This window comes from Pristis pectinata, chromosome 4 (genome assembly GCF_009764475.1).
Source record: "Pristis pectinata isolate sPriPec2 chromosome 4, sPriPec2.1.pri, whole genome shotgun sequence".
In the NCBI taxonomy this organism is placed as follows: Eukaryota; Metazoa; Chordata; class Chondrichthyes; order Rhinopristiformes; family Pristidae; genus Pristis; species Pristis pectinata.
In genome coordinates this window covers 93948198-93963356 of record NC_067408.1, presented here as the reverse complement: position 1 = coordinate 93963356, position 15159 = coordinate 93948198, and the positions used below count along the sequence as shown (strand labels likewise).

At 38.1% G+C, this 15159-nt stretch overlaps 1 long non-coding RNA gene across 4 annotated transcripts in view; it reads right to left on the bottom strand.

Annotated features, from left to right (window-relative positions):
* The window catches only part of LOC127569124 (uncharacterized), a 73988-nt gene extending 58861 nt beyond the window's left edge, over positions 1-15127 (bottom strand). For 3 of the 4 annotated variants that reach the window (XR_007956159.1, XR_007956161.1, XR_007956160.1), the window contains exons 1-2: positions 14981-15127; positions 7743-7953 (exon numbers count right to left, since the gene is read on the bottom strand). This is a non-coding gene — a long non-coding RNA (uncharacterized LOC127569124). Of the gene's footprint in view, positions 1-4724; positions 6970-7742; positions 7954-14980 lie in introns of those variants that run through there. The other variant, XR_007956158.1, reaches the window with a different exon arrangement.
* Positions 15128-15159: the final 32 nt, after the last annotated feature.

The following is a 15159-nucleotide window of genomic DNA, read 5'->3' as shown; positions in this document are numbered from 1 at the left end:
CAAAAGAATGGAAAAGTGAAAAACAAGTGTGCTCTAATTATCAAGTAGGGGTAGGGTTGGAGAGCGAAATTCTATGATATAGCGGAGACCAAGTTTGTCTGAGTAATGCACGTGCTTTCAGTGCCAGCAGTTAGAGATAGAAAGAAACAAAGCAACATATTTGGACTGTGATACACGGAATATTACTATTGCTAAAAATCAGAAACAAAAGAGAATGCTGGAAATACCCAGCTGATCAGACAGTATCTGTAGAGAGAGAAAAGCTAAGTTAATATTACAGATGGATGAATTTGCATCAGCACTGGCTGGTTCCTTAGAACTGTTCCAAGGGTTGTAACATGCATCTTCATCTTTGGTTTCCCACACTGTTTCAAATATGCCAAATGCAGGCTTTTGAAACAGCACCTCATTTTCTGTCAGGGCATGTTGCAGCATTTAGAAATCTGGAAATGCCAGGAATCTAGTGGTATATTCAGCAATCAACTGGATGCATCAGAAGAATCCCCTGGGCAGAATAGTCTGTTTGATCAGCAGATCTTCAACATCTATTCCACAGCCAGTTCTAATCAAAGGATGCACTGCAGCAATCCATAAACTTATTTTGTTCATCCTATCTAGAAGAGTCTAGGACACACAACCACCTGACCTTTAAGTTTCCTAGTAAATAATGCCAAAAGAAAAACTTGTTGGAAGGTTTTGGGTTGTGTGACTTCAAATGATCTTGTGGCTACCTTGCTCAGCTGCTTGCTGTTCCAAAGTATGTCAGAAGTCTGCATTCTCACATTATAATAATGTTTTCTCAGGGCCTTCCAGCATCAGTACAAAGGACTTTCTTTACAAAGGAGCTATTGCTAACCATTCCCAATAACTGTTGCCACTAAAGTAATGCTCTAGTCTACTTTGATCATCTGATAGCAAGCTCCAGGAAGAGGAACTATATCACTACCCACACCAAGCTGAAACATTCCAATTCAATCAAACTCCAGTTTAACACAGAGAAATTTAGTAGTTTTGAAATCCAATCACATAACGCGTGTTTTAATTGTATCCTATGTGGGTCTCCAGCACAACAAGGAGGAGGAGGAGTAGGGCTAAAGACAAGGAAGTTATCAGAGGAACCAGAAGGAGGAAGGACAGAAAGTCTCTTCTTGGGAGACCTGTATCCTAATAATTTTCCAGAAGCCACGCTCTTACCTCTAACCATAGAGAGCAACGATAGATCTGGAAACTAAGATTTTTTTTTTAAAGACACTGAGATCTGTCAATTTTTGCAGGCAGAGTTCCAATTATCCATATGTTGCTATAAGCAGAGCTGCAACTCAATAAGCAATGTTCAAGGTGCAAAGAGGTCAGAGGATGGACTGCCACAATCTAAGAGCATCTTACTCTCTGCAATCTTGCTAACAACTGCTTAAGCAAGTTTTTTGTGGCACTTCAACCAACTTTGATGGATAGAAATCCTCTCTGGCTGATGTTTTGAGTGCTAGCAATAATGATGTAGTTGCCGTACAGTCGTGAGAAGGCAGGTAGAGCCAATGGACCTGAACACCCAGTCAGTTGAACTGGAATCATCACAGAAAAAGAGTCAATAGCTTATCTGCTTAGGCAAACCACATCAGCCTCCTACTTTACACACGTGGACTGAAAGATTCCAGAAATGTCTATGGCAGGGGCAAAGAAGTCAACACAGTAGTGGTTTTGATAATCTGCCATTCATCTCTCTCTTAATGGTTCCTATTATCACCTCCTTTACTTATTAGAGTCCAGAACTGATAGTCTTTTGTGTTCCTGCTTATCTCCCTCCAGCAGCTTCCAACCTTCATACTCCCCCCCCACCTTGCTCCATCTTCCTCTCAATTCTCTCTTTTTGTCTGCCTCCATCTTTGTCTGCATCCACCTGCCACTGTCTCCCAACTTCACCCCCACCCTCCTCCCCTACCTGGTGCAACCTGTATGTCATTTTACACCCCTCCTCAGTCGACCAGTCACCTCAGATTCCTGTCTCACCACTCCCCTTCATACTGACCATCTCGCCTCTCCATTCTCAGTCCTTCTACACAGTTTCAACCCAAAACATGAACAATTCCTTTCCTCCCACAGATGCAGAGTTCTTCCAGCAGATTATTTGTGGCTTTGATAGCCTCTGATAAAGTCTGACCACCTTGTCTACTTGGGGGTAACTCTTGTTCTAGTAGGTTGGAAATGTTTGCAACCACTTGAATTCATCCTGTGTCTTCTCAGTAGTATTTCCACATGTCGAGGAGACTTATCTTTTGTCTGTACAACAGCCAAGTTATTGTAACTCTGAGTTATGAAAATGCAAAAACTGACAACCAACTTTCCTGAGGATGTTGCTCACACATTGTTTAAAATGTTGGAACTAAAATGCTGGAACTAAAATGCAGAAATTGGAAGTTTGCAGCAATTTCCTTATATTTGATCCCCCACCCACTCCCAAAACAATGAATTCCAGGACACAGAAACTCTTGTGTACTATTTCAAAAGCTTCACAAATAAGGACTATAGGTTGCTGTAGATTCCACTGAACAAGAGTGTACTGCTTCATTTTTCTCCACCTGATATTATACTTAACATCATCTCACCCCTTCATTTATCCAACTGTGTTTGATTTTGAAACTATTTCAAAGTTCCTCACATGTAATTTGATATATTAACATTCAGCATGGTCAATTATGATAACCTTCACACCAACTTTTCTTCTTTATCTAGGAGATAACCAACTGGATTACACAGTAACTTGTTCTTTTTTACTTAAATTATGTAAAAATCCTTTGAGACATTTCATGCATTGAAGGTGCTGTACATTGCAAGCTATGACTGTGTTATGAGGAAAGGTTGAAAAGATTCGGCTTATTGGAGTTTAGAAAACTAAGAGATGAAACATACAAGATTCTGAAGAGGATGATAAGTGGATGATTCCTGTCATCCAGAGTATCAAGAACCAACTGGCATAGTTTCAGAGATGAAGCACAATTTCTTCTTTTAGAAGGTCATAAGTCTTTGGAATCCTCTTTTCCATATAGTTGTAGAGGCTGAATTAGCCAATATATTCAAGACTGAGATAAACATTTTTTATATTTCATGAGAGTTAGCGGTTGGAAAGTGAAGCAGAGGCCAAGATCAGATCAGCTATGATTTTATTGAATAGCAGAGCAGGCCCGGGCAGCCATGTGGCCTATTCCCATTCCTATTTCTTGTTCTTTTCCCATTCCTATTTCTGGGTTCAATTCCCACCATTGTCTACAAGGAGTTTGTACGTTCTCCCCGTGACTGCGTGGGTTTCCTCCGGGTGCTCCAGTCTCCTCCCACATTTCAAAGAAATATGGGTTAGGACATTGTGGGCATGCTATGTTGGCACTGGAAATGTGGCAACACTTGTGGGCTGCCCCCAGACATTCTATGCAAATAGACATTTCACTGTGTATTTTGATGTACATGTGACTAATAAAATCTGTTAATTCTTATTGTTATTGCATTGTAGTAGGCACAGAAACTGCTTTGATGACAAATGCTGCAGCAATTTTGCACACATCAAAATCTTATAAATTGCCAAGTCACGAGTGATTCTTTAATCTTTTGGGTGGTTGATGAAGTAATATTTTCCACAACAATGGGATATTTCCATGTGAATGGAAAAGAAAGGCATATGGGTTCAAGAAGTCCTACTTTAGTAAAATTGGGCACTTCTGTAGTATGAGGCTCTCTGAACGCTAACATGAATTTACCCACCAATCTTTCTCAAAACTTTGTCTTATCAATGCTGGTCATCGGGGATAAATTGGCTTTGCATATATGAAAAATAAAACACATCATAAACTATATGTCTTAATTTGTACATTTTAAAAAATATATCAGTTCAAAAATTGAAGGATCACATCTGTTAACATAATGAGTTGGAAACGTGACAAGGATGCAAACCAAGTAGGAATTGATTTTCCCATGCCTAGGCTCTTCAGTTCTACCTGGAAATTGGGAAAGACCTTCTTTCTTCTCTAGGTTGTGATCTTTGACAACCATTGAACTAGGCAAAAAGAAGACTAGGAAAAATGTAAACAAGGATGGACGGAACTTACCACTTCTACGTGGATCTGTGGTTTTCGCTTCAGTACAAGTGCCTGCTTTAGTATACAGCTCATTACTGGAATTTTTGCATCATAAGGTTTATAGTTAAATGTTTATGATATTGGGCTCTTTCTATTTAGTATTTCTACTCCCTAGGGATGGGCATAAGAGAAAGGCATGCATCAAAACAGGAATAAGACTATTTTACAAATAAGATCATGAGGGGAAATATTATTCATAACCAATATACATGAAAATAGTTGGAGACCTTACACTACAATTGAGCATAGTAAGATAATGGCCAATGCTGAATCTTTGCCTTCTATCTCCTTACCTTCATGAATACAGTAGTTATTTGTACTCTCACTTCAGTGGTCACTGGTGTACATTAACTGACATCAACACAAACTTCCTGAAAGGTGATGTCACAGTGTTGACAAATGGGTGGGAGTTCCATGGATATCAGTCATTATGTAAATGCTGAAAATAATGCATGCACATAATGATTATATCCCTGACATCAAAATACACATCAAAATTGATTGTTTGGAAAACATTCCTGTTAACATAGACACCCATATCCACAGTAGCTATATCAACTTACATCAAGAAAACATATACACATGATTGCAAGATATACATGTTTATTAGAAGACCACACCTACATACAGAGAAGGAATCTACAGTAAATCAGCCATGACATGCTGCTGTTTTAATTTGTGGCAAAATGGAAGAGTAAGAATGATGTTCTCTGGCTTGCTCCAGGTAAGTTGCAGTCTCTAATGTATAGGTTATGTTGTCTCAGCTTTGGGATTGTCTTTTCTTATCTGCTTGTCTATTTCCCAATCTCCTATTTACTTTCCTGTGGTTATTCCATTAGTGATCTTTTCCGCGGTCTTACTCAATCTTTTTGCCTGTCACTTCTTTGCATTTTTAGCCACACTTATTGCTTTAGTAATACATTATCTTGCACCTTTTACCCTTGTCCTGCCATCTTCTGTCTCACACACAATGGGTCACTCAGATGCTTTTCTCTCTCTCTTTCCCACATTCTCTCACCACTGTTATGCACTAACCACATCATTGGACTTTGTCTCTACACAGAGACCAAAATCACCAACACTGCTTTAGTGTTTTTAAGATACAACAACTCTCATCTGGTCCATTAGCAGATGTATATGGATTAAAGCTGAATAAGAGGAAAGTGGGGCCAGGTCCTCACTTACAGAACCCCCAAGGCATTGAGGTCATTGTGAAAAGCTGATAGTTGGCTTGTAAGAAACTAAAAATAAGATTCACTATGTACTGTGGTTAAATGTATGTTGGATACAGACTCATCTTGAATTGATGAAAGTAGAGCATTTTAATACAAATTGGTGTTCGGTTAAAAGGAAATCTGTCTATGTTCTCAGATTTGTTGTTTTAAATCTTTTATTCTAAATTAAGACAATGACAGCAACACGTGCAATATGGCCACTGATAACACATTCTGAAAATTTCAAAATGAATGGGAACCATTTCAGGAAATAGAGGTGTTAATTAAAATTCAGAAACTTGCATTGGTCTTATTGATCAACTGACATATCTGGCTATTTTAAAATTTAGATATTAAGTAAATAGAATGCTATTTGTACAATTATCAGGTACAAGCTGATTACCACCCATCACTAAGGTAACTATCGCAATCATCTATTAAGCTATCACACTCCCAACAATGAAGAAAGTTTACAGTAATTTCTCATGTTACCTTCTAAGTGGACCTCTTGTTATATCAGCTCACAAGTAGAGTTGAGAACCAAAGCAGCATTCTTTGCTACTGCTATATTCTTAGATGTCACTGACTATACCCAAGCCTCCATATTTGGGCTGCCATGGATAAAATGAATAGATTAAAAGGAACATTTTCCATTCAATCAATACAGATATATATTTTGGTGCCAGGAATATCATCATGAAATATATGCATTAGTCTTGCAGCATCCATTACAATTTCATAGTGGCCACTTTTGCACTAATCAAACAGAATTTACTAGTGGTAGGTGGCAAAGTATAGAACAATACACATCAGTGTCAGTTTCCCATTAATTTTTTTTAAAATCAGATTTTATGCTCTGCTCTGAAGCCACAGCTTGTGATTTTAGTGTTATATCCATAAAGTTATGCAGAAATGTATTATTAGCACTAGGATGATAAAAAAAATCATTGCTACAATTTAAAAAAAAATGACGGTCCAATGCCCTTACATCAAACAAATAAAAGAAACAGACACGAACAGTAGGTGTTGGAAAGAGTGCAACCATATTATTGGCACGTTTCTTGGTTTAGCGCTACTTACACAATTTCTTCTCCCTGAAAACTGAATTAACCATCAGGAACAAATAATTACCAAAACAAAACTCAAGTTTTGCCTGTTGCAGTTATTAATGAGAAGTCATGTAGCAATCTGCAATCATACAGTCAAATTTAAAAGCATAATGCTCTCGGCCACGTAGGTCACCAGCGAGTTGAATGAAGGAGAATTTGCAGTATCGTCATGGCCAGAGATTCAGAAGCAGCTTTCAGATTCACTTCCAATATGGATGAGGGGTCAACACCTAAAACAGCAACTCCATAGATTCATACTGACCTGCTGGGAGTATCTTAAATTTTTATTTTAGATATTCAATATTTAATTTGTTTATTCTGCTTTCTGCTGTCCAAACAATTAGGCACGGTGCATGAGATATTGAACAGAACAAAATGTTGATTACATTGGTTAGCTAAATGATAGTGCTTTAAGCTTCCATGAAGAAATGCAACATCCTCACTGACTCCTGGAAGTCCCTGGCTCTTGACCACTCAGTGTGGAGAAGAAGCATTTGAGATGGTATAGAGAACCTTCAACCCCTGCATTGGGAGAAAACAGAAGCAGATGGAACACACCACCTCACAAACTACCCACCCAACCAACCTATCAGCCACCACTTGCCTATTTGTGGAAGGATGAGCAGTTCTCATGTTGGCCTCAAAGGCACCTCAGAACCCACAAAACTGGAATGGAAACAAGTTATTCTCAATTCCAAATGGCAGTCTAGGAAGAAAAAGTTGGGCCCACCAGTATATATTTTTTTCGTGGCCAGTGGTTTTGGAGGTCATTCAATACAAGGTGTTGATATTATATTTTTAATGAAAGCCAGGGAAATTAATTTTCTACTTCATAATCAACCAATCACTAATGAAATCAGATTCCAAAAAAAATCATGCATTTCCAAGCTGCATTCATACGACTTTGTTTGGTTAGGGAGAAAAAGGACACTTTTGTTAATTGTTCAATTTATTTTTGTCTCAGGATGTCAGTGACTTCAGCAAATCACACAGTTGTCCATTGCTAATTGTCCTGACAATCGACTAGTCTGCTAGGCCACTTCAAAGTGTATTAAACATCAATAAACAACTGTGCAACTTACACTATTCCGTATATTTCACCTTATTCAGCAAAAACTTGGATTTCCCAGTCAATACAACCCTAGATGCTTCTTGATTCACCAGTTTTCCCCATTGGTTTTTCAATATTTCATTTTTTGAATTGGTGCAATGACTTATGGTTTCAAACGTAATAAAATTATTATTAATGATTGGCAAAGGGCAAATATAAATAACAAAATAATATTGGGCAGCACCTGGCACAGCTGGTAAAGGTGCTGCCTCTCAGCACTAGAGACCCAGGTTCAACCCTGACCTCAGTGTTGTCTGTGAGGAGTTTGTGGCTTCTCCCTGTGATTGCAGTGGTTTCCTCCAGGCACTCCAGTTTCCTCCCACATTCCAAAGACGGGTGGGTTGATAGGTTTATTGGTTGTATATTGCTCCTAGTGTGCAGGTAAGTGGTCGAATCTGGGGGAAGTTGATAAGCATGTGGGGAGAATAAAAATAAACAGGATTAATGTAGGATTAGTGTAAAAAGGTGGTTGATGGTTGGAGTGTACACTATGGGACAAAAGGCCTGTTTCCATGCTGTATCTCTCTATGACTAAGTCGTCATAAATAGTGTAATTTTGCTGTGGATTGTGTCAAAAGGGATTTCTGCAGCCAAAGAAAAACAGAACAAAATTCTGCTTTTTTTCTTTTGGGAAATCCATTTTTATCTAAAAGGATGGAGTGAATTGCTCAAGCAATCACATCTATCGTGAATATATCCATTATATGCATTATTAACTATGAATTGATTGACTACTCACCAAACTGTTATAGAGTCATAGAGTTATACAGCACGAAAACAGGTCCTTCAGCCCAACTCATCCAGGCCGACCATGGTTCCTTCCTGAGCTGCTCCCATTTACTTGTCTTTTGCCCATTTTCCTTTAAAACTTTCCTAGCCATGAACTTGTCCAAATGTCTTTTAAACATTGTAATTGTACTTACCTCTACTATTTCCTCTGGCAGTTCATTCCATATACCCACCACCTCCTATGTGAAAACTTGACCCTCAGGTCCCCTTTAAATCTTTCCCCTCTCACAAACCTACGTCTTCTAGTTTTAGACTCCACTACCCTGGGAAAAAGACTGTGACCATTACCTTATTTATGATTTTGTTAACCTTTATATGGTCACCCCTCAGCTTTCTTCACTCCAAGGAAAATTGTCCCAGCCTATCCACTCTCTCCTCATAACTCAGGCTTGCAAGTCTTGCCAAATTCCTTGTAAATCCTTTATGCACCCCCTCGAGCCTAATCACATCCTTTGAGTCATATGACTATCAGAACTACACACAATATCCCAGGTGTGGTATCACCAATGTAACATTATGCCCCAACACTTGTACTCAATGCCCTGACTGAAGAGGGCAGGCGAAGGAGCCAAAGACCTTCTTCACCACCCTATCCACCTGCATTGCCACTCTTAAGGAACTATGTACTTGTACGCCTAGCTCTACTGTTCTACAACACTCCCAATGGCCCTGTCATTTACTGTACAAGTCCTGCCCTGGTTTAACTTCCCAAAATGAATCATTTCACATTTGTTAAATTCGATGGCCCACTTTTGCAGTCGATCTAAATCCTGTTGAAACTTTAGACAACCTTCTTTACTATCCACCACACCACCAATTTTGGTGTCATCCAGAAACTTCCTAATCATGGCACTACATTCTCATCCAAAGACAGGGGGAAAGTTCAAAGGAGGTATACAGGGCAAACTTTTTTTTAAACTACACAATGAGTGGTGGGTGCCTGGAATGTGTGCTGCCAGGGGTGGTGGTGGAGGAGGCAGATCCAATAGAGGCATTTAAGACGCTCTTAGATAGACATATGAATATACAAAGGATGGAGGGATATTGGCCACGTGCAGGCAGAAAAGATTAGGTGTCATTAGTTAAATTAGTTTGGCACAACATCATGGGCCGAAGGGCCTGTTCCTGTGCTGTCCTGCTCTATGTTCTATGTTCAAAGTGCTAACATACATGTTTATATGCGGAACCAACCAAGGCGTGGTTTTTTCTGATGTACAAATGATAGCAAAATTTAGTTGCAAGCCAGACTTCTGCCCTATGGTTCATAAAATACAAAGAAAATACAATTTTTAAATCAATTCAAGTACATAGTCATATTTAAACATGGCTTTGGACATGGACATAATAAAGAATATTACCAAGGAGGCAGATGCATTTTCAATACTTATAAAAACTTCACTAATTATGAAAAGGAGCCAGTAGATGTATTCACACCAGAGGTTGTTAAGAACTATTTGCAAATATTGCTTCAATTCTGTTTGCATGCTTTTGTTTCCACTCACCTAAAGAGCTAATTTACACGTTTTAGGATCTATCACTCCCCCTCTGCTATTATGCTTTTCTTGTGAACTGGCTTCCAAAGTGGCTGAAAGCAGCCAGGTGTTGTTTTGCCATTTGATGATTCCTCTCCTCATACAAGACAGCACTTAATCATTGGCTGGCTTATGAAACAAACACTCCTTAGAGAATTCCAGATATGGAAACATGTTTTCCCATTCCAATATGTGCTTTCTATCCTCTTAAAGATCTCAATATTTTTTCAGGCATTGTACAAAATACCTGCACATGAAAAATGGGTGAAAATGTAAATATGGGACAATAAAACTTAACAAATATTTTGCATTCTTATTCACTTAATTACATTATTTAATCATTTAGAATTTTAAAAAGATCTCTACAATATATTTCCACAGTCCCCACAATTTTAGTGGTAAAACAGCACAATTGCCATTTACATAGAGTGTTCAGTGAAGTTACAAAGGACTCTGTCTTTACACTCGATGCAAAATAAATATGTGGAAATTTATCAAAATTATTCTACATATATTGGAAAATGTTATTCCATCAATTATCATAACTGGTTGATAAAATGAGGTATAGCTGTGTTTTGCTCTCAACCTGATGCAATGGCAATCCTATGTGACTTTTTAATCCATGAATGGCCACCTACTATTGCATATTTCAATTAGCCTCACTTTAAAACACCCAAGGTGAGCGGTTTATTGGTTTTCTCTACCTGAAAAGCAGAAATTCACCCTTTCCTCTCAAACTAGCCTCCTAATTCCTGATCTTTCCCAATTTTCCTAATTACTCCAGCCTGGAAACTCTGTCTTGTTTATCCCCAACCTGTTTTCTCAGAGCTCATGTCTCCCATCTCCTAATTTCTTGATCACTGACTCGCGAGACTCCAGATTCTTGTTTTGGCACCCATACCTGTCCCATGTAGCTCCAAATCTTGTGTGCCTACCCCATGCTGGATGACAGACAATGCTTTCCTTTCATTATGAAGCATTTCTCTCCCTCAAAATACCTATCATAAATATTTTCATGAATAAAACAGTAACCTTCAATTTCACAATGAATTGAATATTATTGTGTGCATCTCTCACAAAATTTCCTGGAATATCTTCAGTTTGGTTTACAGTCTTCCCACGGAACAGAAATAGAGTTACCCATTGACACAAAAATCTACTGTGATATGGTAATAGTGAAATTTCTTTTGCTGATATGTCATAGAATATAGTTGCCCATGCCATTTGCCTGCAGCATCTCTCCTGTTTTTCTCCCCCAAATCAAAAGTTGCCACATACATACATATATAAAAATGAGCTATCACTACTGTTTGTTTATTTAATGCCCCCCTAATGACAGAGTGATTCAACCCAGTCTCCTGAGCTTTCGCCTTTAATTAGAATGATCTAATGCAGGACAGTGTGTAGATGTAATACAAAGATTAAAGCAATTGTGTTGCAAAGATAGTGGGGATAAGGACAATGAATGACTAAAAAAGCAAGAAGATGAAGGGAGAAAATTGGCAAATGGTGGATTGAATGGAAAATCCTTAGAGAAATCTAAATGCTGCTCATCATATAGGCAGCAAAAAGCATATGTAAATTGTTGCTGTACTGGAGAATAGACAGGGAAAAAAACTGCAAATTTTTTCCTCATCTGTTTCAATGGAATACAGAACCAAAACATGAGATTTTAGAAAATCTTGCTTACTGGTAAAAAAATACTTTGAACGTTTAAAAAAAATAATCACAGAAAAGAAACATAGAATTATTCCAACAATGAATGCCATTCTGTCCACCAAGACCATGTTGACTTTTTATAAGAGCAATCTATATCCCCACACGATCCCCATAACTCTATTTTCCATTTTAGCTAGTTCCTCTCCGAAAGCCATGATTGAATCTATTTCCAACACCCTTTCAGATCATATCCATTCAAGGTATGTAAAGAATTCTTTTAAAATCTATTTCTGACAAGATTTTTTTAAATTAAAGTATTTACTGGAGAAAATGAAGAACTTATTGTCTAGACTCCTGCTGGGTCATTTGAAGTGTATTGCCTGATCTCATCCAAGTCAACCACAAATAGACTAGAAAGCCAAAAGATAATTACTACTCCTATTGGAATGTGCGGATCGTTGATGAGTACAGGATTGGGCTTTGTTACTAATGTGTGCTAGTAAAATCTGGCGAAGTTCACAATGTTGGCTCACACTTCAAGAATGGTGAAGTATCAGAGGCTATCAGGTGTCCATTAAACTGTTCACTAGGGAAGAGTTAATGCCTTCAAAAATAGGAATGATAGGGGAAAAATAGTCTATTAGAGAGCTCTTAAATGTTATTTAGCAATAGTAACTGCAACAATAAACAAAGTGAGTCATGCTTAATTTCATGATATATTTTGGAAATTATAACAGAATAATTTTCAGAGCAACATGTTTATTTGGAGATACAGGAGCTAAGTGCATTAATCTGTCAAACAGACTGCAGTGGATTAATTTTCACTTTGTAATATTATTGCTAATAAGAAACTTGATTAAATAAAACAGAACAATATGATCACCTACTTGTATACAAGCCTAACATACACATTGGCATTTAAATGAATATTTTTACAGTTGCACATTAAGAATCAATCACATTTATAGTTAAAAGAGTAAATAGGCCAATGTTATTGACACCATTGGGTTAGCATTGAATCTCAACTTCCCATGTAGATTTCACATTGCTGAAAACATGATCCACTTTCCCATCTCAAGGTCAAAGCTAATAGGTAAGGAAGACCCACCTTGTAGGCACAGATACTTTTCTTCTATTGTTCTATTTCACATTGCATCTTATGCAGTATTTGGACGACAAGTGAAGAGCCTGTTGCACTTCATCTGGTAACATTTCATAATACAATAGAAAGACAATGATCCAGATTTGCTGGATCGTGGCATCAAAATCATGTTTAAATCTTTGTTATTTATAAAGATATAATCAGAGAGGCAATGGGCTGCCATGGATGGGGTAACAAGTATCGGGTCCTTGCTGAACATGGAAGGGAAATTCTGTAACTCCTGGCAAGCAATGGAAGATACAAGTAGGTGGAGAAAAGAATGATAGGTTCTGATTGGTAATTGAATAGAACACTTGCAGATTCTAGCCATTCTGATCATTTGAAAGGATTGTTATCATCACATGTTCTGATTCACAGGTCTGAGTGCATCTTCCCAAATTTAATAGGCTTTGTGTTCTTCATATTACTAAAAAGCACTGCCCCTTTTTAAAATTCTCATCAATTCATTTGTCCCTCCCTGTCTCTGTAATTTACACCAACCCTCCAATATCTCCGAGCTCCTCGAAATGAAGCCTGTTGGCCATCTCTAATTTCATTAATAGCATTCAGCTGCTTAGACCATAAGCTCTGGAACTGTTTCACACAGAATAATTCATTTTGCTCTCAACTACTTCAGGATCTGCATCCTCTTATTCAGACCAGCAATAATCCTTCACAAATTGATAATCAGCTTTGCTCAGGTTCCATATTGCTTTAAAAATTGCTCTTATTGATAAATGGATAAAACACTCCACAGCTTCCTTTTTCATTCTATTTTGCTCCTTCCAGAAATTTCATACATCCAGTATCAATGTTATTTGGCTCTCTACAAAAACAAGCACATTGCATTAATCTGTTGATTTCAGTTGATCTTGAAGACCTGTGATTGTGACCTGAAATGGAGTTTCAAACCCACTGTAAAATCTAATGGCATGGCAGCTATTTTTGTAACATCATCTATGCTGCAGTTCACTCATTGACTGTATTTGTGGCAACCTCCTCAAAATTCTTTTCTCAGATATTTATTTAGTTTCCACCATCTTCTGAGCTGATAAATTAATGATAATTGGTAGGAGTGATTCTCCAGCCTTTTTTTTAAACTATGGGCATAACAGATATACTTGAATGTATTTGTATGGTTGGCAACATGACCAACTCTGCAGTTATATCACAATCATACTCTTAGTTAATATGTTACTTGGAGATCAATAGTCACCTTGCAGGGTCAAGTTTACATGCAGCATGTTAGTAACATTTATGGCTGGACAAACAGGTTACCAATCATCACACATTCCTTGTTAACTTCAACAGAGGCCAAGGTCCACCCCATGTACTGACAAACATCTGTAATGAGACATTCTTTTTTAAAATCAGTTTTGTAGTATATCATAGGTTTGTCATTATTTTATTCACCTCAATGAACCTCAAGAGAAATGGAAGCAACTGTGTTTTAACCGAAAGACTGGCTACAAACAGAACTTGCATTGATATAATGTGTTTCATGTGGTAAACATCCCAAGATGCTTTACACCTTGACACTAAACACAAGGGGAGATTACGGGTGATGACCAAGAACATGGTTAAAGAGACTAGTTTGAAAGAAAAACATAGTAAATAAAGAGAGATATAAAAATTTAAAGAAAGGAAATCCAAAACTTGGGTCTTCATAGCTATAGGAAAGGCTGCCAGTGGTGGAGCTATTAAATTCGGAGGCCCGAATTGGAGAGAAGACGACATTTTGGTGTGTTCTAGGATCACAGATGGTAACAGAAAGAGGAAGAACTGGGGGATTTGAAAACCAAGGTGAAAATTTGAAAATGGAAGCATTGCTTAAATGGAGCCAGTGTGAGTCAACAAACATAAGAAAGAGAAGTACGCCTACCGTAATTCAGAATTATGACTGATCTTTTATTTCAGTACCACCCCCCTTGTACTAAACTTATATCCCTTGATTCCCTTAATATCTAAAAGTCAATCGCCTTCTATTGTATTATGAAATGTTATCATTTCTTCATTTGAGCTTCCACAAATTACAAATATTTCTTCTCATCCCTATCCTGAAATAGTTTATCCCTTAATTTTGTACTGTGACTTCTATTTCTAGACATCCCAGGAAGAGGAGCATCCTCACATCCACCCTTGTCAATTCCCTTGAGAATCGTGGGGCTTGACAGGGTTTATGGGTGAATGTGACTTTGCGCAATTTCAGTCACAGGAGTCGATTTGACGCTGCCTTAAATTCATTGGAGGCAGGGCGGACGCATTCAGCCATTTCAATGGGTAACTCTAGATCTTACTCACTTCTGTCTTCTGATGGTCCTATTCGACTGTTAATCGTCCGCAGGCTACACCTGTAGATTAAGTGACGCCACCAGTTCCTCCGAGCCTAGAGGCCGCTGTCCCTTACATAACACAACATTCTAAAGTCGCCCTCCAATCACATGAAAGGCTCGTCGTCAGGGCGTGTAGGTCTTTCCGAG